We start from the raw sequence: 24,184 nt of genomic DNA on the forward strand, positions 1-24,184 counted from the left end.
TTGCCCTCCAGGGCTATATCCCATGGAACCTTACTAAGCAGGCTCCTGAAGAGGCCAAAGTCTGCTCTTTTGAAGTCCAGGGCAGTGAGCTTGCTACACGCTCTTCTCACTGTCCTGGGGTTCTCAAATTCCACCATAAATTCTGCCGTGCAGTGCCATCGTTCCAACAGATGTCAGGGTGGTTGAAGTCCTCCATGAGAACAAGGGCCTGCGAGCGTGAGGCTTTTCCTATCTGTCTGTAGAGTGCTTCATCCACGGGTTCTCCTTGATCAGGGGGCCTGTAAGAGATTCCAACAGTAATGTCTCCCAAGGCTGTTTTCCCTTTAACACTGACCCACAAACTCTCTGTAAACTGATCACCTGCCCCCAGACAGAGTTCCATACTCTCCAGCCTATCCCTAACATAAAGGGCAACTCCTCCTCCCCTCCTGCCGGGCCTGTCTTTTCTAAAGAGCCTGTAACCTTCCATTCCAACACTCCAGTCATAGGCGCCATCCCACCATGTTTCTGTTATGCCTGTTATCTCATACCCCCGTAGATGTGCACACATCTCCAATTCCTCTTGTTTGTTCCCCATGCTAGGGGCGTTTGTATAGAGGCATCTGAGACGAGCTCCAATTGAAGACGGCTCGTTGGCTGGAGCAGCTGGAATATATCTACATTGTTCCGAGCTTTTATTATAGGTGTTGGCAACTGACTGGGTGTGTTGGGATGGAATGATGCCCCCATCCCCCAACACATAGTTTAAAGCCTCCTTGACCAGTCTGGCAAGCCTCCTACCAAAACTGTTCTTCCCCTTCTTTACCAGAGCAGCTCCACCAGCCCCCAATAGACCTAGCCTACTAACTTCAGTCCTATGTTCAAGACACCCAAACCCCTGACTATAACACCACCCTTTTAACCATTTATTAACCTGTCCAATCCTCCTAGTTTTTTCTTGGTCCTCCCCTGTCCCCTGGAGAATTGACGAAAAGACTATCTGAGCACCGGTGCCCCTAACAACCTCTCCCAGGGCTCTGTAGTCTTTCTTTATGGTCCCCAGTCTACTACTACCTATATCCCTAGCACCCACATAGATCACCAGGAGCGGGTAATAGTCCGTGGAACTTACTAGAGTAGGCAGCCTCTCTGTAACATCCCTGATCCGTGCCCCTGGTAGGCAGCACACCTCCCTCGAGATGGGGTCAGGCCGACAGATGAGTGCTTCTGTCCCTTTCAAAGTAGAGTCCCCTATTAATATGACTCGCCGCTTTTTCTTTGTAGCGCCAGTAGAGATCTTTACCCGTGCATAATCCGGCTGTTTGTGGTGCAAGTGCATTTCCTCGTTAGTCTCCTGCAGGACAGCAAAGCGGTTCTGCGTGGGGACAACAGGTTTAGGGGAAGCCCCTTGCCTTTAATTGTCCTTTTCCTCCTTCTTTTGTTATTTTTCTTTGTCACTAATTCCCTACTTCCCGGGTTGGTGGCCTCCTTCTTTCCTTCATGAGCTGGAGGGGAAGCTTGAGGCCCCTGCACAGTATGGGGCTGGAGCAAGCAGCTCTGCTTCCTCTCAGCTACCCTGACATCTTGAAGCCTGCTAATAGCATTCCGCAGCTCAGCCACCTGCTGCAGGAGGACCTCAACCAGGGAGCACTGAGTGCAGCCCTGCCCATCGTGCACCTTTCCCTCACAAGACCAGTTCAGGCACCGTCTACACTCTGAGCTCTGCACTGCAGCCTCTCCTGTCATCTGCTTTGTCTGGGTGCCTATGCTGGCCACCGCCGGGGAAGCCAGAGCAGAGCTCCCAGAACGGGCCCTGGCCTTACGACGGGTGCTCACCATCCCGCTTGCTCGCCCGTGCGAACTGCCGTGCTAACTGCCTCGTCCCTCTCCGTTTGTCTGCTCTGTTCGCCGCGCTCCTGGTTGCTCGTGCTCCCTGGGGCAGGTTTTTAACCACTCAGGGTTGGTGCTGCTGCTCCTGGCTCCGCCCCCTGTGAGTCAGCGGCTCACGTCCGCGGAGCTGCCGGCTCTTGGGCAGGTCTTGTCGAGGACTTGAAGCTCCCTCGGTAGCTCTGGCTGGTCTGAGTTGAGGCTCCTGGACGCTCATCTCTCTCCTGCTCCGGTGTTAAAGGCGTCCTCTCTCGAGCTACTCACCTCAGCAATTGACCGGCAACAGTTGGTGATGCCCGGTTTGAATCTCCCGCCGCTGCTCCTGGCTCCGCCCCCTGTGAGTCAGCGACTCGCGTCCGCGGAGCTGCCGGCTTCTGGGCAGGTCCTGTCGAGGACTTGAAGCTCCATCGGTAGCTCTGGCTGCTCTGAGTTGAGGCTCCTGGACGCTGATCTCTCCCCCCTCTGGTGTTAAAGGCGTCCTCTCTCGAGCTACTCACCTCAGCAAGTTCAGGGTACAAAGGATCTGAGGCCAGCTGTACCCCAACTGAGAGGTACTGGCAGCCTATGAAGGGGTATGAGCTGCTTCAGAAGTGATTGGCACTGAAGCACAGCTCCTCTGGCACCCCAGTTTCCCGTACTGGGATGGGTGTTCAAAGGCAGGGTTTCCTCTACACATCATGCAGCTGATGCTACGTGGAGTAAATGGGCTGCGCTAATTACACAATGAGCTCGAATAGAAAATCTCAGTGATCCAGGCATTCTAGAAGTCATCATGGACTGGCCAGAGGGCAAAGATTTTGGAATGTCACCAGAGGAGGAGGTGATGCGTATTGAAGAGGCCCCACCATATAATAAACTGTCAGAAAATGAAAAGCAGTGTGCCTTGTTTACTGATGGGTCCTGCCGTATTGTGGGAAAGCATTGGAGTTGGAAGGCAGCCGTATGGAGTCCTCGATGACATATTGCAGAAACTGCTGAAGGAGAGGGCGAATCGAGTCAGTTTGCCGAGGTGAAAGCCATCCAGATGGCCCTGGATGTTGCTGAACGAGAAAAGTGGCCACTTCTTTATCTCTACACTGACTCATGGATGGTGGCAATTGTTCTGTGTGGGTGGTTGCAGCAATGGAAGCAAAGCAACTGGCAACGCAGAGGTAAACCCATCTGGGCTGCTGCACTGTGGCAAGATATCGCTGCCTGTGTGCCGAAACTGGTGGTGAAGGTACGCCATGTAGATGCCCATGTACACAACAGTCGGGCCACTGAGGAACACCAGAACAACCAACAAGTGGATAAAGCTGCTAAGATTGAAGTGGCTCAGATGGACTTAGACTGGCAACATAAAGGTGAATTATTTTTGGCCCGGTGGGCCCATGACACTTCAGGCCATCAGGGCAGAGATGCAACATATAGATGGGCCTGTTACCGAGGGATGGACTTTAAGAATGGAAACTATTGCCCAGGTTATTCATGAGTGTGAAACATGTGCTGCAATTAAACAAGCCAAATGGTTAAAGCCTCTTTGGTATGGAGGACTATGGCTGAAGTACAAATATGGGGAGGCCTGGCAGATTGACTATATCACACTCCCACCAAACCGCCAAGGTAAGCGCCATGTGCTTACTATGGTGGAAGCAACCACCGGATGGCTGGAAACATATGCTGTGCCCCATGCCACCGCCCCAAAAGCTATCCTGGGCCTTGAGAAACAAATTTTGTGGCGACAAAGCACCCCAGAGAGATTTGAGTCAGATAATGGGACTCGTTTCCGTAATATCCTTATAGACACTTGGGCCAAAGAGCATGGCATTGAGTGGGTATATCATATCCCCTACCATGCATAAGCCTCTGGGAAGACTGAACACTACAATGGGCTGTTAAGAACCACACTAAGAGCAATGGGTGGGGGAACTTTCAAGCATTGGGATACACACTTACCAAAGGACACCTGGTTGGTCAACACCAGACGATCTGCCAACCGAGCTGGCCCAGCCCAGTCAGAACTTTTATATTTTGTAGAAGGGGAGAAAGTTCCTGTGATGCACATGAAGAATTTGCTGCGGAAGACAGTTTGTGTTATTCCTGCTTCAGGTAAAGGCAAACCCACTCGTGGGATTGCTTTTGCTCAGGGACCTGGGTATACTTGGTGGGTAATGTGGGAAGATGGGGAAGTCCGATGTATACTTCATGGAGATTTGATTTTAGGTGAAAACAGCCAATGAACTTTAGTTGTATGCTGTTGCCTGCTGTGTAATACTTTTATAGCCCATCAACTATATGTCTTCAAGTCATCAGCAATTGGCCCTGACTTCCTTCCAACCGTCATCCCAACAGAGAATGAATTTTGATAGAACCAGACAAGTTCTGCAGTGAAGTAACAATCAGCATCAGCAGGCAACGATCCAACACTGCACACAGCCTTTCCTGCCCTGGATGACTGTTACAAGGGATGGAACCTGACATCATGGACCGAATGGACTTGACAGCATTATAGGGATTGTTCCATGCACTAAGAAATGATTTCTTTGTCTGTGTGTGTATGTGAATGTGTGTGTGTATATATATATATGTAAGAGAGATGGTATATTGTAAATGTGTGATCTGAGCATGATGTTAATGGCATGGAATTAAGGGGTGGATACTGTCCTGGGTTTACCAGTAGCTGTTTTTCTCCTTCGTAATAACTGGTGCAAGCTCTGTGTTTTGACTTCCAGCCTGGGAATAGAGCTGATAACACGCATTGTTTTTAATTGTTGCTAAGTAGTGTTTATTCTGGCCAAGGACTTTGTGAGTCTCATGCTCTGCTGGGGACGAGGGGAGGCCGGGAGGAAGCGGAGACAGGACACCTGACTTAAGCTAGCCAAAGAGGTATTCCATACCATAGCATGTCATGCCCAGGATGTAAGGGAGAGTTACCCGGAAGAGCTGGGGGACTGCAGGGTTGGTTGAGGTATCGGTCAGTGCTCGGCTGGGGGGAGTGTGGGCAGTTATTGGTCGGCTGGTTTTGAGGTGTTGCGTTCTTTTCTCTTGTTATTTTTTTTATCATTATTATTATTGGTGGTAGCAGTAGTGGTTTATGTTATATCTTAGTTACTGAAATGTTTTTATTTCAACCTGTGGGAGTTGCATTCTTTTTGATTCTCTTCTCTGTCCCTCTGGGTGTAGGGGGAGGGCAAGAAGGGGGGGAGGGAGTGAACGAGCTGTGTGATTTATGGCTGACTTTGTTTAAACCATGACAGGAGCTCAGCCCCCCAGAGCTGTCTTGGGCTAGGTGAGCTATGCTTAGCAGACTGAAGCATCAACTGATTGTCTTGTTGTTTTCATGAAAATAAAACTAGCTGTTCATGTTGTTCTGCAGGCGGTGCATGTGCTCAAAGAAGAGAACCTAAGATGTGCAGAGGCCAGCAGATGAGCAGCAGAGTGTCGGAAGAGGGAGTTGGGACTTGCTGAGGGAAGGGTACAGTTTTGAGCTCTCTCAATGTGTCTGCTACTGTTTTTGTTTCGGGTGCCATAGCCAAGGTGCCATTTGTGGGGCTTAAGTCTGGGGTGTTGTGTCAGGGACAGTGGTAATGGTCTGTGGTGAAACAGGCACAGGTGGGAAAGTACTGTTTGTTCTCTTTGGCTCCTCACAGAAAGTTGTGCTTTGGCTGTTTCATGAAAAGTCTAGCTTTGGTTCCTACCCATGAAGTTCTGCTTTAGAACTGCCTGTAAAAGTCCTGAGCCTTGGACACCTTCCTAGATATTGTTGGTCACTTCTTGCAACAGGGGCTGGCCCCCTGCATCGCAATGAGCATGCTTTTTTGTGAGTTCGAAAGCCCAAGCCTCATGCTATGTGAGGGAGGCAGAGGCTTGCCCCACCCAGGTGAATGTTGCCTGACTGGGGACTCCCACTAATGTTGAGCATGTCACCTCACACTGCCATGATGGTTCTCGGAGCTGGTTTGCTGATGGTCTTCACAGGGTCCTTGGGGTTGGTAAGATAAGCAGCCATGAGAATTATCCTTTACTGTTTTCTTTACTATCTCAATAGTTTCCTATTTTAATAAACTAGTTGAGAATTCTCTGTCTCTGGTTTTCTCTTAACTAGAGTTCTTGAACTCTGGAACGTATGTGGTGGGTTTTCATTATCGCAGTGTAGCTCTGTAGTCCTGATGATCTCTGTGATAGGTAACATTTGTTATGGCCTGTGTTTGAGCAACATTGGGTGCAGGGGCATGGTTTTGGCAGCAGGGTGTTTAGGGTGTTCCCTGGAATGTGGTTCCTGTGGATTTATTCCAGGGAGGCAGGGGTAGGAGTGGTAGGGATGAGCAGTGGTGAAGTTTGGGCCTGTGTGGCAGGTGTCAGGGTGATGCATTTGGCATGTGTGTGAGCATGTAGAGATGAGTGGAAGCTTGTGTGGGTGGTTCTAGGCTTAGGTCTTGTGTGTACGTGTGGGATGTGGGTTGTAGATTTAAATTTCTTTTTTTTTTCTTTACGGGTCTTTATATGTTTAGAAACAAAAATCACAGACAGGATTATTTATTTCTCTTTCCTCCACCAGGTGTGTTTTTTTGTTTGTTTGTTGTTTTTTTTTTTTTTTTTTTTTTACTGCTTCCAGCCAGTCTGTGAGGTTATGTTCATCACTGCATGTGTTTGAGCGGCGGTCAGTGCAGGTATGGGGTTTTCAGGCAGGGTGGTTTTGAGGCTTCAGGGGATTTAGTTGCTGAGAATTCCTGAACCCAGGCTTGGGGGGGGGGGGGGGGGGGTTGGGGTTGTTTTGTATTTGGAAAAGAATATGTGAGAGTTGGTGTGGCAGCCCTTAAGTTCCTGTCTCATATATGGGTGTAGGTGGTTGTTAAGTATGTTTAGGTGCAGTGAATGTTGTCTGTTGGGTGCAGTGAATGTTGTCTGTTGGGTGCAGATATAGAGAAAAGTGAGGGGAGGATGTTTAGAGGTCATTGTAATAATATTGATAGAAATGTGGTTTTGTCTGCAGGCTCATATGTTGAGAATCTGTAGATTCGAGAAGAACTCCGTCTGTACCTGGATGGTGATTTGCAGCATGTAGAAGACTTCAGTTAGAGGCATGAAAGCTCTCTATGTCAAATGGAAGGCTGCATTGCAGTGTGTAAAAGGATGTCTGTTGATCATTATGTGACAAAGCATGCTACCTGTTGAGCTTTTTGTGTAGGTAGTAAGGTGTTGTTGGATTTGTAAGGATGAGTTTTAAAACGTGAACAAAGTTATTTATGTATGTAAATGCATTTAAATGAAATTTATGTTAGTAATTTCCTAAGTTTATGTAAGGTAGATGTTACTGGTGTTGGGCGTGGAACTCCAGTCAATTTTAGTGTGTGACTGGTTGTAGGTTTAAGGTTTTTTGTGTATGTGTGGGACGTGGGTTATCGATTTAAAACGGTTTTCCTTTTCAGACTTTTAGATGCTTAGAACCAAAAAAACACAGATGGGGGATATTGTTCTTCTTCCTCCCCCAGCTGGGGATATTTTTTCTTCCCCATCCCGGCTGGTCCATGAGGTGACATCTGTCATCTCCTATGTTTGAGCCATAGTTGATGCAGGGAAAGGATTTTGACAGGCAGGGTGTTTAGGATGTTCCCGGGAATGTGGTGCCTGTGGATTTATTCTCAGCAAAGCAGGGGTAGGCTTGGGCGACTCGGCTCTCAGGTTTAGCGCTCCAGCGGGAGGTGGGTGCTCTGGTTTAGAGCTCCAGGCGGGAGGACTGCGCTCCAGTTTAGTGGTCCGGGGGGGGGGTAGGCACTCCGGTTAAGCGCTTGATGGGTTGAGGTCGGTCCTCCAGCTTAGTGCTTTAAGGGTTGAGGTCGGCGCTCCAGGGGAGAGAACGGCGCTTTGGTTTAGTGCTCCAGGGCCGAGGTTGGCGTTTCGGTTAAGTGCTTCAGTGGAGAGATCGGCACTTTGGTTTAGTGCTCTGGGGGGAAGTCGGTGTTTCAGTGGAGAGCTCCATGCTTCAGCTGAGCGCTGCGGGGGAGCGGTCGGCAGTTCGGTTTGGCGCTTTGGCAGAGAGGTGGGCACCTGAGGGGCGAGGCGGGCATTTGAGGTCTGTGGTGGGTGCTTCAGGTGAGCGCTTGAAGTTGCGTGGTGGGCGCTTCAGGTAGGCGCTTTAAGGGGCAAGGTGGGCGCTTCAGACGGGCACCTGAGGAGCGAGATGGGCACTCCAGTTGGGCGCTTGTGTGGCGAAGCAGGCTCTTGAGGCGCGAGGCAGGTCTTTGAGGGGCAAGGTTTGTGTTTCAGTGGGCGCTTGAGGGGTGAGGTGGGCCCTTGAAGGGTGAGGCGGGTGCCTGAGGGGTGAGGCACATGCCTGAGGGGCAAGGTGGGCGCTTCAGTTGGGTGCCTGAGGGGCGATGCAGGCGCTTTAGTTGGGTGCCTGAGGGGCGAGGTGGGTGCTTCAGTTGGGCGCTTGAAGGGCGAGGCGGGTGCTTCGGTTGAGCTCTTTAGGGGCAAGGTGGGGTCTTCAGTTGAGCGCTTGAGTGAGGCATGGGCTTCATTTGTGGGCGCTTCAGGTGGGTGCTTTAAGTGGTGTGATGGGCGCTTCATTTGAGCTCCTGAGGGTTGAGGCAGGCGTTTCAGTCGGGCGCCTGAGGGGCGAGGCGGGCGCTTGAGGGACAAGGCAGGCGCTTTGGTCGGGCGCTTCAGGGGCGAAGCAGGAGCATCAGTTTGGAGCTTGAGGGGCAAGGCGGGAATAGCAGTTAGGCGCTTGAGTGGCCAGGCGGGTGCTTGAGGGGCAGGGCAGACCCTTGAGGGGCGCGGCGGGCCTTTGAGGTGTGAGGCGGACACTTCAGTTGGGCGCTTGAGGCGCAAGGTGGGCCCCTGAGGGGTGAGCTGGTAGATTCAGCTGCGCTCTTGAGGGACGAGTCGGGCGCTTCAGATGGGTGCCTGAGGAGCACGGCGGGTGCTTCACTTGGGCGCTTGAGGAGCGGGGAGGGCGCTTCAGTTGGGCTCTTGCGTGGCGAGGCGGGCTCTTGAGGCGTGAGGTGGGTCTTTGAGGGGTGAGTTCTGCGCTTCAGTGGGCGCTTGAGGGGCGAGGAGGGCCCTTGAGGGGTGAGGTGGGCGCCTGATGGGCTAGGCGGGTGCTTCAGGTGGGCGCTTGAGGGGCGAGGTGGGCACTACAGTTGGGCGCTTGAGGGGCGAGGCGGGCGCTTCAGATGGGTGCCTGAGGAGCGAGGTGGGTGCTTCACTTGGGCACCTGAGGAGCGGGACGGGCACTTCAGTTGGGCGCTTGCGTGGTGAGGCGGGCTCTTGAGGCGCGAGGTAGGTCTTTGAAGGGCAAGGTTTGTGCTTCAATGGGCACTCGAGGGGAGAGGAGGGCCCTTGAGGGGTAAGGCGGTCGCCTGAGGGGCAAGGCGGGCGCTTCAGTTGGGCGCCTGAGGGGCGAGGCGCGCGTCTGAGGGGCGAGGCGGGCGCTTCGGTTGGGCGCCTGAGGGGCGAGGCGAGCGCTTCGGTTGCGCACTTGAGGGGCGCGGTGGGCGCTTCAGTTGGGCGCTTGAGGGGTGAGGCGGGCGCTTGAAGGGTGAGGAGGGCGCTTGAGGCTCAAGTCGGGCACTTCAGTTTGGAGCTTGAGGGGCGAGGCGGGAGGTTCAGTTGGGTGCTTGAAGGGCAAGGTGGGTGCTTGAGGGGTGAGGCGGGCACTTTGGGTGGGTGCTTGAGGGGCGAGGCGGGCGCTTGGGTTGGGCGCTTGAGGGACGAGGCGGGTACTTCGGTTGAGCACTTGAGGGGTAAGGCGGGGTCTTCATTTGAGCGCTTGAGTAATGAGGCATGCGCTTCATTTGTGCATTTGAGGGGCGAGGTGGGCGTTTGAGGTGCGTGGTGGGCGCTTCAGGTGGGCGCTTTAAGGGGCAAGGTGGGCACTTCATTTGAGCTCTTGAGGGGCTATGCTGGCACTGCATTTGGGCACTTGAGGGGCGAGGCGGGCTCCTGAGGGGCGAGGCAGGTGTTTCAGTTGTGCGCCTGAGTGATGAGGCGTGAGCTTCAGTTGTGCGTTTGAGGTTGAGGTGGGCGTTTGAAGTCTGTGGTGGGCGCTTCAGGTGAGCGCTTGAAGTGGCGTGATGGGCAGTTTGGGTGGGCACTTGAGGTGCGAGGTGAGTACTTCAGAGAGGCGCCTAAGGAGCCATGCGGGTGCTTCACTTGGGCGCCTGAGGAGGGGGGAGGGCGCTTCAGCTGGGCGCTTGCGTGGTGAGGTGGGCTCTTGAGGCGCGAGGCGGGTGTTTGAGGGATGAGGTTTCCTCTTCAGTGGGCGCCTGAGGGGTGCAGCGGGCGCTTGGGTTGGGCCCCTGAGGGGTGCGGTGGGCGGTTCAGTTGGGCGCCTGAGGGGCGCGGCAGGCGCTTAGGTTGGGCGCCTGAGGGGCGATGCGGCGCTTCGGTTGGGTGCTTCAGGGGTGAGGCGGGCGCTTGAGGTGGGCATGTGAGAAGCGAGGCGGGCACTTGAGGTGGTCGTTTGAGGGCCGAGGCGGGCTCTTCGGTCAGGCGCTTGAGGGGCGAGGCGGGTATTTGAGGTGCGAGGTTTGCACTTCAGTGGGCCCTTGAGGGGTGAGGAGGGCCCTTGAGGAGTCAGGCGGGCGCCTGAGGGGCGAGGCGGGCGTTTTGGTTGGGCTCTTGAGGGTCAAGGTGGGGACTTCAGTTGAGCGCTTGAGTGATGAGGCGTGCGCTTCAGTTGTGCATTTGAGGGGCTAGGTGGGCGTGTGAGGTCTGTGGTGGGCGCTTCAGGTGAGTGCTTGAAGTGGTGTGGTGGGCGCTTCAGGTGGGCTCTTTAAGGGGCGAGGTGGGCGCTTCAGACGGGTGCCTGAGGAGCGAGACAGATGCTTCACTTGAGCGCCTGAGGAGCAGGGAGGGCACTTCAGTTGGGCGCTTGCGTGGCGAAGCAGGCTCTTGAGGTGCGAGGCAGGTCTTTGGGGGGCGAGGTTTGTGTTTCAGTGGGCGCTTCAGGGGTGAGGCAGGCCCTTGAGGGGTGAGGCAGGCACCTGAGGGGCGAGGCGCATGCCTGAGGGGCAATGTGGGCGCTTGAGTTGGGCGCCTGAGGGGCCGTGCGGGCGCTTCGGTTGGGCGCCTGAGGGGCAAGGAGTGCCCTTAAGGGGCGAGGCGGGCACATCAGGGGGGCGCTTGAGGGGCGAGTCAGGCGCTTGATAGGCGAGGCGCATGCCTGAGGGGCAAGGCGGGGTCTTCAGCTGAGTGCTTGAGTGATGAGGCGAGCAATACAGTTGTGCATTTGAGGGGCGAGGTGGGCATTTGAGGTCTGTGGTGGGCGCTTCAGTTGAGCACTTGAAGTGGCGTGGTGGGTGCTTCAGGTGGGCGCTTGCATGGCGAGGCAGACTCTTGAGGGACGAGGCGGGTCTTTGAGGGGCGAGGTTTGCGTTTCAGTGCGCCCTTGAGGGGCGAGGAGGGCCCTTGAGGGTTGAGGAGGGCGCCTCCTGTCATGGTTTAAACAAAGTCAGCCATAAATCACACAGCTCGTTCACTCCCTCCCCCCCTTCTTGCCCTCCCCCTACACCCAGAGGGACAGAGAAGAGAATCAAAAAGAATGCAACTCCCACAGGTTGAAATAAAAACATTTCAGTAACTAAGATATAACATAAACCACTACTGCTACCACCAATAATAATAATGATAAAAAAAATAACAAGAGAAAAGAACGCAACACCTCAAAACCAGCCGACCAATAACTGCCCACACTCCCCCCAGCCGAGCACTGACCGATACCTCAACCAACCCTGCAGTCCCCCAGCTCTTCCGGGTAACTCTCCCTTACATCCTGGGCATGACATGCTATGGTATGGAATACCTCTTTGGCTAGCTTAAGTCAGGTGTCCTGTCTCCGCTTCCTCCCGGCCTCCCCTCGTCCCCAGCAGAGCATGAGACTCACAAAGTCCTTGGCCAGAATAAACACTACTTAGCAACAATTAAAAACAATGCGTGTTATCAGCTCTATTCCCAGGCTGGAAGTCAAAACACAGAGCTTGCACCAGTTATTACGAAGGAGAAAAACAGCTACTGGTAAACCCAGGACAGTATCCACCCCTTAATTCCATGCCATTAACATCATGCTCAGATCACACATTTACAATATACCATCTCTCTTACATATATATATATACACACACACATTCACATACACACACAGACAAAGAAATCATTTCTTAGTGCATGGAACAATCCCTATAATGCTGTCAAGTCCATTCGGTCCATGATGTCAGGTTCCATCCCTTGTAACAGTCATCCAGGGCAGGAAAGGCTGTGTGCAGTGTTGGATCGTTGCCTGCTGATGCTGATTGTTACTTCACTGCAGAACTTGTCTGGTTCTATCAAAATTCATTCTCTGTTGGGATGACGGTTGGAAGGAAGTCAGGGCCAATTGCTGATGACTTGAAGACATATAGTTGATGGGCTATAAAAGTATTACACAGCAGGCAACAGCATACAACTAAAGTTCATTGGCTGTTTTCACCTAAAATCAAATCTCCATGAAGTATACATCGGACTTCCCCATCTTCCCACATTACCCACCAAGTATACCCAGGTCCCTGAGCAAAAGCAATCCCACGAGTGGGTTTGCCTTTACCTGAAGCAGGAATAACACAAACTGTCTTCCGCAGCAAATTCTTCATGTGCATCACAGGAACTTTCTCCCCTTCTACAAAATATAAAAGTTCTGACTGGGCTGGGCCAGCTCGGTTGGCAGATCGTCTGGTGTTGACCAACCAGGTGTCCTTTGGTAAGTGTGTATCCCAATGCTTGAAAGTTCCCCCACCCATTGCTCTTAGTGTGGTTCTTAACAGCCCATTGTAGTGTTCAGTCTTCCCAGAGGCTTATGCATGGTAGGGGATATGATATACCCACTCAATGCCATGCTCTTTGGCCCAAGTGTCTATAAGGATATTACGGAAACGAGTCCCATTATCTGACTCAAATCTCTCTGGGGTGCTTTGTCGCCACAAAATTTGTTTCTCAAGGCCCAGGATAGCTTTTGGGGCGGTGGCATGGGGCACAGCATATGTTTCCAGCCATCCGGTGGTTGCTTCCACCATAGTAAGCACATGGCGCTTACCTTGGCGGTTTGGTGGGAGTGTGATATAGTCAATCTGCCAGGCCTCCCCATATTTGTACTTCAGCCATAGTCCTCCATACCAAAGAGGCTTTAACCATTTGGCTTGTTTAATTGCAGCACATGTTTCACACTCATGAATAACCTGGGCAATAGTTTCCATTCTTAAAGTCCATCCCTCGGTAACAGGCCCATCTATATGTTGCATCTCTGCCCTGATGGCCTGAAGTGTCATGGGCCCACCGGGCCAAAAATAATTCACCTTTATGTTGCCAGTCTAAGTCCATCTGAGCCACTTCAATCTTAGCAGCTTTATCCACTTGTTGGTTGTTCTGGTGTTCCTCAGTGGCCCGACTGTTGTGTACATGGGCATCTACATGGCGTACCTTCACCACCAGTTTCGGCACACAGGCAGCGATATCTTGCCACAGTGCAGCAGCCCAGATGGGTTTACCTCTGCGTTGCCAGTTGCTTTGCTTCCATTGCTGCAACCACCCACACAGAACAATTGCCACCATCCATGAGTCAGTGTAGAGATAAAGAAGTGGCCACTTTTCTCGTTCAGCAACATCCAGGGCCATCTGGATGGCTTTCACCTCGGCAAACTGACTCGATTCGCCCTCTCCTTCAGCAGTTTCTGCAATATGTCATCGAGGACTCCATACGGCTGCCTTCCAACTCCAATGCTTTCCCACAATACGGCAGGACCCATCAGTAAACAAGGCACACTGCTTTTCATTTTCTGACAGTTTATTATATGGTGGGGCCTCTTCAATACGCATCACCTCCTCCTCTGGTGACATTCCAAAATCTTTGCCCTCTGGCCAGTCCATGATGACTTCTAGAATGCCTGGATCACTGAGATTTTCTATTCGAGCTCATTGTGTAATTAGCGCAGCCCATTTACTCCACGTAGCATCAGCTGCATGATGTGTAGAGGAAACCCTGCCTTTGAACACCCATCCCAGTACGGGAAACTGGGGTGCCAGGAGGAGCTGTGCTTCAGTGCCAATCACTTCTGAAGCAGCTCATACCCCTTCATAGGCTGCCAGTACCTCTCAGTTGGGGTACAGCTGGCCTCAGATCCTTTGTACCCTGAACTTGCTGAGGTGAGTAGCTCGAGAGAGGACGCCTTTAACACCAGAGGGGGGAGAGATCAGCGTCCAGGAGCCTCAACTCAGAGCAGCCAGAGCTACCGATGGAGCTTCAAGTCCTCGACAGGACCTGCCCAGAAGCCGGCAGCTCCGCGGACGCGAGCCGCTGACTCACAGGGGGCGGAGCCAGGAGCAGCGGCGGGAGATTCAAACCGGGCATCACCAACTGTTGCCGGTCAATTGCTGAGGTGAGTAGCTCGAGAGAGGACGCCTTTAACACCGGAGCAGGAGAGAGATGAGCGTCCAGGAGCCTCAACTCAGACCAGCCAGAGCTACCGAGGGAGCTTCAAGTCCTCGACAAGACCTGCCCAAGAGCCGGCAGCTCCGCGGACGTGAGCCGCTGACTCACAGGGGGCGGAGCCAGGAGCAGCAGCACCAACCCTGAGTGGTTAAAAACCTGCCCCAGGGAGCACGAGCAACCAGGAGCGCGGCGAACAGAGCAGACAAACGGAGAGGGACGAGGCAGTTAGCACGGCAGTTCGCACGGGCGAGCAAGCGGGATGGTGAGCACCCGTCGTAAGGCCAGGGCCCGTTCTGGGAGCTCTGCTCTGGCTTCCCCGGCGGTGGCCAGCATAGGCACCCAGACAAAGCAGATGACAGGGGAGGCTGCAGTGCAGAGCTCAGAGTGTAGACGGTGCCTGAACTGGTCTTGTGAGGGAAAGGTGCACGATGGGCAGGGCTGCACTCAGTGCTCCCTGGTTGAGGTCCTCCTGCAGCAGGTGGCTGAGCTGCGGAATGCTATTAGCAGGCTTCAAGATGTCAGGGTAGCTGAGAGGAAGCAGAGCTGCTTGCTCCAGCCCCATACTGTGCAGGGGCCTCAAGCTTCCCCTCCAGCTCATGAAGGAAAGAAGGAGGCCACCAACCCGGGAAGTAGGGAATTAGTGACAAAGAAAAATAACAAAAGAAGGAGGAAAAGGACAATTAAAGGCAAGGGGCTTCCCCCTAAACCTGTTGTCCCCACGCAGAACCGCTTTGCTGTCCTGCAGGAGACTAACGAGGAAATGCACTTGCACCACAAACAGCCGGATTATGCACGGGTAAAGATCTCTACTGGCGCTACAAAGAAAAAGCGGCGAGTCATATTAATAGGGGACTCTACTTTGAAAGGGACAGAAGCACTCATCTGTCGGCCTGACCCCATCTCGAGGGAGGTGTGCTGCCTACCAGGGGCACGGATCAGGGATGTTACAGAGAGGCTGCCTACTCTAGTAAGTTCCACGGACTATTACCCGCTCCTGGTGATCTATGTGGGTGCTAGGGATATAGGTAGTAGTAGACTGGGGACCATAAAGAAAGACTACAGAGCCCTGGGAGAGGTTGTTAGGGGCACCGGTGCTCAGATAGTCTTTTCGTCAATTCTCCAGGGGACAGGGGAGGACCAAGAAAAAGCTAGGAGGATTGGACAGGTTAATAAATGGTTAAAAGGGTGGTGTTATAGTCAGGGGTTTGGGTGTCTTGAACATAGGACTGAAGTTAGTAGGCTAGGTCTATTGGGGGCTGGTGGAGCTGCTCTGGTAAAGAAGGGGAAGAACAGTTTTGGTAGGAGGCTTGCCAGACTGGTCAAGGAGGCTTTAAACTATGTGTTGGGGGATGGGGGCATCATTCCATCCCAACACACCCAGTCAGTTGCCAACACCTATAATAAAAGCTCGGAACAATGTAGATATATTCCAGCTGCTCCAGCCAACGAGCCGTCTTCAATTGGAGCTCGTCTCAGATGCCTCTATACAAACGCCCCTAGCATGGGGAACAAACAAGAGGAATTGGAGATGTGTGCACATCTACGGGGGTATGAGATAACAGGCATAACAGAAACATGGTGGGATGGCGCCTATGACTGGAGTGTTGGAATGGAAGGTTACAGGCTCTTTAGAAAAGACAGGCCCGGCAGGAGGGGAGGAGGAGTTGCCCTTTATGTTAGGGATAGGCTGGAGAGTATGGAACTCTGTCTGGGGGCAGGTGATCAGTTTACAGAGAGTTTGTGGGTCAGTGTTAAAGGGAAAACAGCCTTGGGAGACATTACTGTTGGAATCTCTTACAGGCCCCCTGATCAAGGAGAACCCGTGGATGAAGCACTCTACAGACAGATAGGAAAAGCCTCACGCTCGCAGGCCCTTGTTCTCATGGAGGACTTCAACCACCCTGACATCTGTTGGAACGATGGCACTGCACGGCAGAATTTATGGTGGAATTTGAGAACCCCAGGACAGTGAGAAGAGCGTGTAGCAAGCTCACTGCCCTGGACTTCAAAAGAGCAGACTTTGGCCTCTTCAGGAGCCTGCTTAGTAAGGTTCCATGGGATATAGCCCTGGAGGGCAGAGGGGCCCAAGACTGTTGGTTGATATTCAAGGATCACCTGCTACAAGCTCAGGAGTGCTGCATCCCAACTAGAGGGAAGTGCGGCAGAAGGGCCAGGAGACCTCCTTGGATGGATAAGGAGCTGCTGAGGAAAATTCAAAGGAAAAAAGAGGCTTATAAGAAATGGAAGCAAGGACAGGCGGCCTGGGTAGAGTACAGGGATGTTGTCCAGGAAGCTAGGGACCAGGTTAGGAAGGCTAAGGCCCATTTAGAATTAAACCTAGCCGGGGATGTTAAGGATAACAGGAAGGGATTCTACAAGTACGTAGCAAACAAAAAACCATACTAGGGACAAAATAGGCCCCCTGAGGAAGCTTTCGGGAGAACTGGCTACCCTGGATTTGGAGAAGGCTGAGGTTCTGAATGACTTCTTTGCCTCGGTCTTCACTGGCAAAGGCTCTGACTGCACCACCCAGTTCCTAGAAGGTAGATGCAGGGACTGTGAGAATGAAGACCTTGGGCCCACTGTGGGAGAGGATCTGGTTCAAGACCATCTTCAAAATCTGAATGCACACAAGTCCATGGGACGTGATGGAATCCATCCGCGGGTCCTGAAGGAGCTGGCGAATGAAGATGCTAAGCCACTGGCCATCATATTTGAAAAATCATGGCAGTCAGGTGAAGTTCCCGACGACTGGAAAAAGGGAAATATAACCCCCATTTTCAAGAAGGGGAAAATGGAAGACCCGGGGAATTACAGACCAGTCAGTCTCACCTCTGTGCCTGGTAAAATCTTGGAGCACATTCTCCTGGAAGGCATGCTAAGGCACATGAAAAACAACAAGGTGCTTGGTGACAGCCAGCATGGCTTCACTAAGGGGAAATCCTGCCTGACCAATTTGGTGGCCTTCTATGATGGGGCTACAGAATTGATGGATAAGGGTAAAGCAGTTGATTTCATCTACCTGGACTTGTGCAAAGCTTTTGACACTGTCCCACATGACATCCTTCTCTCTAAATTGGAAAAATATCAATTTGATAGATGGACTACTTGGTAGATAAAGAACTGGCTGGATGGCTGCACACAAAGAGTTGTGGTCAATGGCTCGATGTTCTGCTGGAGACCAGTAACGAGTGGTGTCCCTCAGGGATCGGTGTTGGGACCGGTCTTGTTTAACATCTTCATGGCTGACATGGACAGTGGGATTGCGTGCGCCCTCAGCAAGTTTGCCGATGACACCAAGCTGTGTGGTCTGGTTGATATGCTGGAGGGAAGGGATGCCATCCAGAGGGACCTTGATACACTTGTAAGGTGGGCTGATGCCAACCTTATGGAGTTCAACCACAACAAGGCCCTACCTGCAACCCCTCCTTCAATGCCCTGGCTCAGGGGCGGGGCAAACCACCAGCTGGTATAAAAACAGTCTGACAAGGTACAGCTTTGTCTTTTTTGTCTGGGTTTGCTTTCTTGGGTCTTTTCTGGTATTTAATATTTTGGTTTTTTTTCTGGCTTATTTTTGCATTCATAATTCCCAGACTACACAGTTTCTTTTTTATGAAGTTAGTCTTAGAATTATATTTGGTTTCAGACCACATAGGGGTTTTCTGGTGCAGATTCTGAGGCTCAGACTCATGAAGGCTTACTTTCACACAGACTGGCTCAGTCTGGCATTGACTGGCTTACACATCCACATGAATCTCACACTGAGACTAATACAGACTTCTTGGTTCAGACTAATTCTCATATTTTGACTAAAAGAAGACATTCAGGTGTTTTAGCTAAGGTGAGCTATGCTTAGAACGCCCAAGTAGCAACTTATTTCAGGGTCTTGTCATTTTCATAAAACCACAATTATTCCTTCTTTTTAGTGTTTTCCAGGGGGTGTACACGTTAGAATAAAGGGATAGAAAACCTTTGAAGGCTAATGGATGAGTATTAAAGTCCCAGGAGAGGGAAATAGAACTTGCTGAGGAAAAGGTGCAGCTTCTATTTCTTTGTCACTGTGTGCATGTTTCCATTTCTTTTCTAGGTGTCGCAGGTAACTCGAGAGAGGTAAAGCTGCAAATTGAAAAGGGCTGTGAGAAGATAAGGAGTTTGTGTGTGTTGGGGGTCTTAATTGTTGAGAAGAATATGGCAAAGGGGTTCAGTATTTGTTTTTGGTGTTGTAGGGCCTGTCCTCTATCTTTAGAGTTGGATGAATGCTTGAGGTGAGTCAGGGAGGTAAGGAGAAGGATTGTAGGGTCAGTCAGTTTTTGCAAGCACTGTGGTCATTTGTCTCTGTTGTACTTGTAGGACTTGGAGAAAAGGAAAGGCTCAGTGTTGGACTCTACTATGGGATTGGAACAGGTGAGCATAATGTTGAGGAGCTTTGAAGGAGGAAGAGGACTGTTACAGAATAGGCCAGCATTGGTGGGTGGGGTGGGGGTGGTGATGATGATGGTCAGCACAGTATGTTCCTGTTTGCTTATTGCAGGTGATAAAGAGAAACTTGGCAGCTGTGGCAAGATCCCAGGACTCTAATGTGGGTGTTCTGACCATCAAGGCCAGCTTGAGACCCATGGAACTATGGAAGCTAAGGAGAGGGACTGCTGCTTGGGACTGGAGGGTGCGGGACAAGGTTAGGATGGTAGGAAGGGGTTTGAAATGTAGCATGAGGCTGAGGGAAAGGCAGGGAGCTACTTTGCAGCATTAGCTTACATGGGTAGGGCAGCTACAGCTTAATTGTGTTATGGAGTGAGGGTGTTACCCACAAGCTTTCCCTTAGTGCCCTGGGTCAGGGGTGGGCCAAACCACCAGCTGGGATAAAAGCACCCCGACAGTCTATAGCTGGGTCTTATTTTATCTGGCTCTGTTTCATTGGCTGCTCCATAGCTTTAATTTTCTGGCTTTCTTTCTGTGGCTTAGACTCACATTCAAGACTTGTAGACCATGCAGGCTCTCTCTCACACAGACTGGCTCAGGCACTCTCTGGTGCTGACTTCTCACACTTACTTAAGCTCAATCTGACACTGAGCAGCTCATGCATCCACACAAATTTCACGTTGATTCTAACACAGAATTCCTGGTTCAGACTACCTGGCTAAGACTCCCTGGCTCAAACTCGCCCTCAAACTCTAGCTGAAAAGTAACATTCAGATGACTCGGCCAAGGTGAGCCATGCTTGGAACACCAAAGTAGCAACTTATTTCAGGGTTGGCTGCAGCTTCTATTTTTCTCTCTCTGTGTGTCTGATACCATTTTGGTTTTAGGTGCCACACTTAGGTGAAGCTGCCAAATGAGGAGGGCTGTGAGAAGATGGAAAGGTTGTCTGTGTGAGTGGTGATTAAGAGTTGAGAATAACATGGTGTCATGGTTTAAACCCAACCACACAGCTTGCTCTCTCACTCCCCCCCTTCTTGCCCTCCCCCTGCTCCTGGAGGGATGGAGAGGAGAATCGGAAAGAATGTAACTCCCACAGGTTGAGATAAGAACAGTTTAGTAACTAAGGTATAACACAAATCACTACTGCTGCCACCAATAATAATAATGATAAAGGAAATAACAAGAGGAAAGAATACAACACCTCTACACCAGCTGACCGATAAGTCACCCCACTCCCCCCAGCTGAGCACCGACCCATACCTCATCCCTAGCCCTTCCGGGTAACTCCCCATTACATCCTGGGCATGATGTACTGTGATATGGAATACATCTTTGGCTAGTTTGGGTCAGGTGTTCTGTCTCTGCTTCCTCCTAGCTTCCCCTCCTCCCTGGCAGAGCATGAGGCTCAGAAAGTCCTTGGCCAGACCAAACATTTGAGCAGCAACTAAAAATATTGGTGTTATCAGCACTGTTCCCAGGCAAAAAATCAAAACCACAGCATTACACCAGCTACTAAGAAGGAGAAAAAACAACTGCTACCGCTGAACCCAGGACAGTATCCACCCCTTAATCCATACCATTCACGTCATGCTCAGATCCCACATTTTCAATATACCATCATTCTTATCTCAGTGCACTCTTAGTGCATGGACCAGTCTCTATAAAGCTGCTGAGTCTGTCTGGTCCATGATGGCAGTCTCCATTTCTTGTAACAGTCTCTCAGAGCAGGAGAGGCTGTGTGCAGTGTTCACACTCGTGAATAACCTGGGCAATAGTGTCCATTGCTAAGTCCACCCCTTGATCATGAGTCCATATCTGTGTTTCATTTCTGCCTTGATGGCCTGAAGTGCCATGGGCCCACCAGGCTTGAAATAATTCACCCTTCCCTTCAGCAGTCTCTGCAGCTTGTTGCTGAGGACTCCATAGAACTGCCTTTCATCTCCGATGCTTCCAAAGCACTGGAGGGGCCCAGTGGACCAACTGGGACCAGACACTCGCTCATGCTGTCCCACACACCATGCCACTCATGACTGTCCAGCCTTGGGGAAAATCTCCTGCTCCTCCTATATCATTGTCTAACTCTAGACAAGACCCAAACCCGACTCTGCTTAACTTTTGAGATCATACAAAATGGCCGTGGGTTGAACACACTCGGGGTGTGTGTGCCAACATGCTGATCCCCATCACAATCAGCAGGCAGGTCCCAAGGGTACCCAAAGGCCATTCAAAACCTTAAGAACTCTCAAATGATGCTGCTGTACTTGTCCCTGGGGCTGGTGTAGCTGCTGTGCTTGCCACCTCTCCCACCACCAGCTTCTCTTTTCCTGAGTGCATATCTTCCTCCTCTGCCTTGCTGGGAAATGCTGCGTGGACTCCTGCATCCTCCTGGGGCTCGGCGGGTGGCTTCTGTGGGATGCTCTCGGCCATCGCGGGGCTTGGCTCCTCTGCGGGGCTCAGGGGCCACCTTCCTCCCGGCCTCCAGCCCCGCTCCCACTGCCGCCTGGTCCCTGGGCCGCTTTCCCGGGCTGCTTTGGCCGCCACGGTTCCCGGAGCCGCTCCCACTCGGCTCCCTGCGGCCTCACGAAGACGGAGGCAAGGACAAGGGCCAGGACGGTGAAGAGCAGTGGGACGGCCAGGTACAAGTCCATGGCCATGTCCGTCCCACTCTGCTGCCAGAGCATGCCTGTATTACAAGTCTTTGCCATAAAGTACAGTGAAACAAGAACCTTAGCCCAAGCCCCACACTTGATAAACACTAACACAGCAAATACCGGCTCTAAGTAATGTACAGCATTCTGAAACTGTGAGATCAAGAGGAACAGCTTTGAGAGCCAATAAATCAGCATTGTGACGACTATTAATCCGATCATCTCTGTCGTTATCTCAACCCTTCGTGCCCCACGTTGGGCGCCAAAAAGAACTGTCGTGGTTTAAACCCAACCACAAAGCTCGTTCTCTCACTCCCCCCACTTCTTGCCCTCCCCCTGCTCCTGGAGGGACGGAGAGGAGAATTGAAAAGAATGCAACTCCCACGGGTTGAGATAAGAACAGTTTAGTAAATAAGGTATAACACCAATAATAATAATGATAAAGGAAATAACAAGAGGAAAGAATTCAACACCTCAACACCAGCCGACCAATAACTCGCCCCACTCCCCCCAACCGAGCACCGACCCATACCTCGTCCAACCCTGCAGTCCCTAGCCATTCCGGGTAACTCCCAGTTACATCCTGGGCATGACGTACTGTGGTATGGAATACCTCTTTGGCTAGTTTGGGTCAGGTGTCCTGTTTCTGCTTCCTCCCGGCCTCCCCTCCTCCCTGGCAGAGCATGAGGCTCAGAAAGTCCTTGGCCAGACCAAACATTTGAGCAGCAACTTAAAACATTGGTGTTATCAGCACTGTTCCCAGGCAAAAAATCAAAAACACAGCATTGCACCAGCCACTAAGAAGGAGAAAAAACAACTGCTATCGCTGAACCCAGGACATATGGCAAACGGTTCAGTACTTGTGTTTGTTATTGCACGTCCTGCCTTCTACCTCTGGAGTCAGATGAGTGTTTGAGGTGAGGCAGGAAGTTAACAATAGTGGTTGTGGGGGTCAGTCACTTTTTGCAAGCACCATGGTCATTTCTCCCTATTGTACTCCTAGGTCCTGGAGTGCAGGAGAAGCCCAGCATCGTATTCTGCAATAGATTTGGAGTAGGCGAGCATAATGTTAAGAAGGCAGAGTTACAGAAGAGGCTGGCATTGATAGTTGGGGTGGTGGAGATGATGGCCAGCGCAGCGTGTTCCCATTTATTTGTTTGTTTCTGGCAGATAATCAAGAGGAGCTTGGCAATAGCCGCAACATCGCTGGCATCTGCTGCGGGAGTTATGAGCAGTGAGGCTGCCTCGAGATGCATGGCACTATGCACGCTAAGTACAGGGACTCCTTTACGAGGCGGGGGGTTGAGGGACAATGTCAGAATGGCAGGAAGGGGTTTGAAATGTAGTGTTCCAATGTAGTATCTGAGCCAGAATGCCTGAGAACACACTTGGAGATGCCTGGAAGGGGAATGGTCAGCTATAGTGAAGGTAGTGCCTCAGAGTTAAATGCCCGGATGAAAAGGTGCCATTTCTGGGGCTTAAGTCTGGGGTGTTATGTCAGGGACAATAGGTGATGGTCCATGGTGAAACACACAAGGGTGGGAAAGTACTGTTTGTTCTCTTTGGCTCCTTCCTGCAGTGCCCTGCTTTGGCTGCTCCCCCAAAAGTCCAGCTTCGGTTCTTACCCAGAGAGTCCTGCTTTAGAACTCCCTTGAAAAGTCCTGACCCTTGAAGACCTTTCTACATATTGCTGACTACTTCTTCTGACATAGGCTGGCCCCCTGCGTCAGAATGAGTGTGCATTTTTGTGAGTTTAAAAGCCTGAGCCTCATACTATGTGACGGAGGCAGAAGCTCATCCCACCCAGGTGAATGTTGCCTGCCTGGGGATGCCCGCTAAGGTTGAGCCTGCCACCTCGCACTGCCATGATGATTCTCAGAGCTGGTTTGCTGATGGTCTTCACAGGGTCCTTGGGGTTGGTAAGATAAGCAACCATGAGAATTATCCTTCACTGTCTCCTTTACTGTCTCTATCATTTCCTTTATTAATAAACTAGTTAAGAGTTCTCTATTTGTCTCTTGTTATCCCTCACCTGGAACCCTTGAACTTTGGAACATGTGTAGTGGGATTTTATAATCACAGCGTAGTTCTCTGCTCTTGATGATCTGTGTGACTGGACAGAAGAGCTCTGGGAGTAAGCTTGTAATTAATGAGTCAGGGCCAGAGAGTCTGCTTGGGAGTGGGTGTGATAGTATATCTAGAGTTAGTGTCTGAGCCAGAGGGTGTGAGGGTCTGTGTTCAGAGTGTGTGAATGTCAGTCTGTGTATGCATGTCAACCTAAGTGTCAGTGTGAGTCTGGCCTGAGAGTTAGAAGCAGAATAAACATTTGCTTGGTATTGCGGTAAATAATGCCAGGTTGTTCTTGCAGATGGCGAGATGGTTAGCCATGTGTCAGAGGCTGATGTAGGAGGGTTGAGCAGAGTTGAAGGTACCAGGGGGGTGAACTTGTGTCAGAAGGAAGCTATGCTTTATTCTCCTGGCTGGCTTATGACTTGTATATTTTTAATTAGGTGGTGCACAACAAGGAGCTGAGATCTCCTTTTACATCTGGAGTCAGATGAGTGTGTGACGTGAGGCAGGGAGGTAACAATAGGGGTTGTGGGTTGGTCACTTTTTGCAAGCACCATGGTAATTTGTCTCCATTGTACTCCTAGGTTTTGGAGGGCAGGAGAAAGCCCAGCATCAGACCCCTCAATCAATTTGGAGCATGTGAGCACAATGTTGAGGATCATTGGAGGAGACAGAGGGCTGTTATGGAATGGTAATGGTAATATATAAAATGTTGCAAAAGAATTTGCAAAAGGACAGA

General features: G+C 51.4%; 1 long non-coding RNA gene across 1 annotated transcript; it reads left to right on the forward strand.

The window, feature by feature from the left end:
- The first annotated feature begins 18,481 nt into the window (after positions 1 to 18,481).
- LOC136004506 (uncharacterized) lies at positions 18,482 to 18,959 on the forward strand. Its single transcript, XR_010608503.1, has 3 exons — positions 18,482 to 18,573; positions 18,659 to 18,712; positions 18,840 to 18,959. It is a non-coding gene; the product is annotated as an uncharacterized LOC136004506 (long non-coding RNA).
- Positions 18,960 to 24,184: the final 5,225 nt, after the last annotated feature.

The sequence above is a fragment of the Lathamus discolor genome, chromosome W (genome assembly GCF_037157495.1).
Source record: "Lathamus discolor isolate bLatDis1 chromosome W, bLatDis1.hap1, whole genome shotgun sequence".
In the NCBI taxonomy this organism is placed as follows: domain Eukaryota; kingdom Metazoa; phylum Chordata; class Aves; order Psittaciformes; family Psittacidae; genus Lathamus; species Lathamus discolor.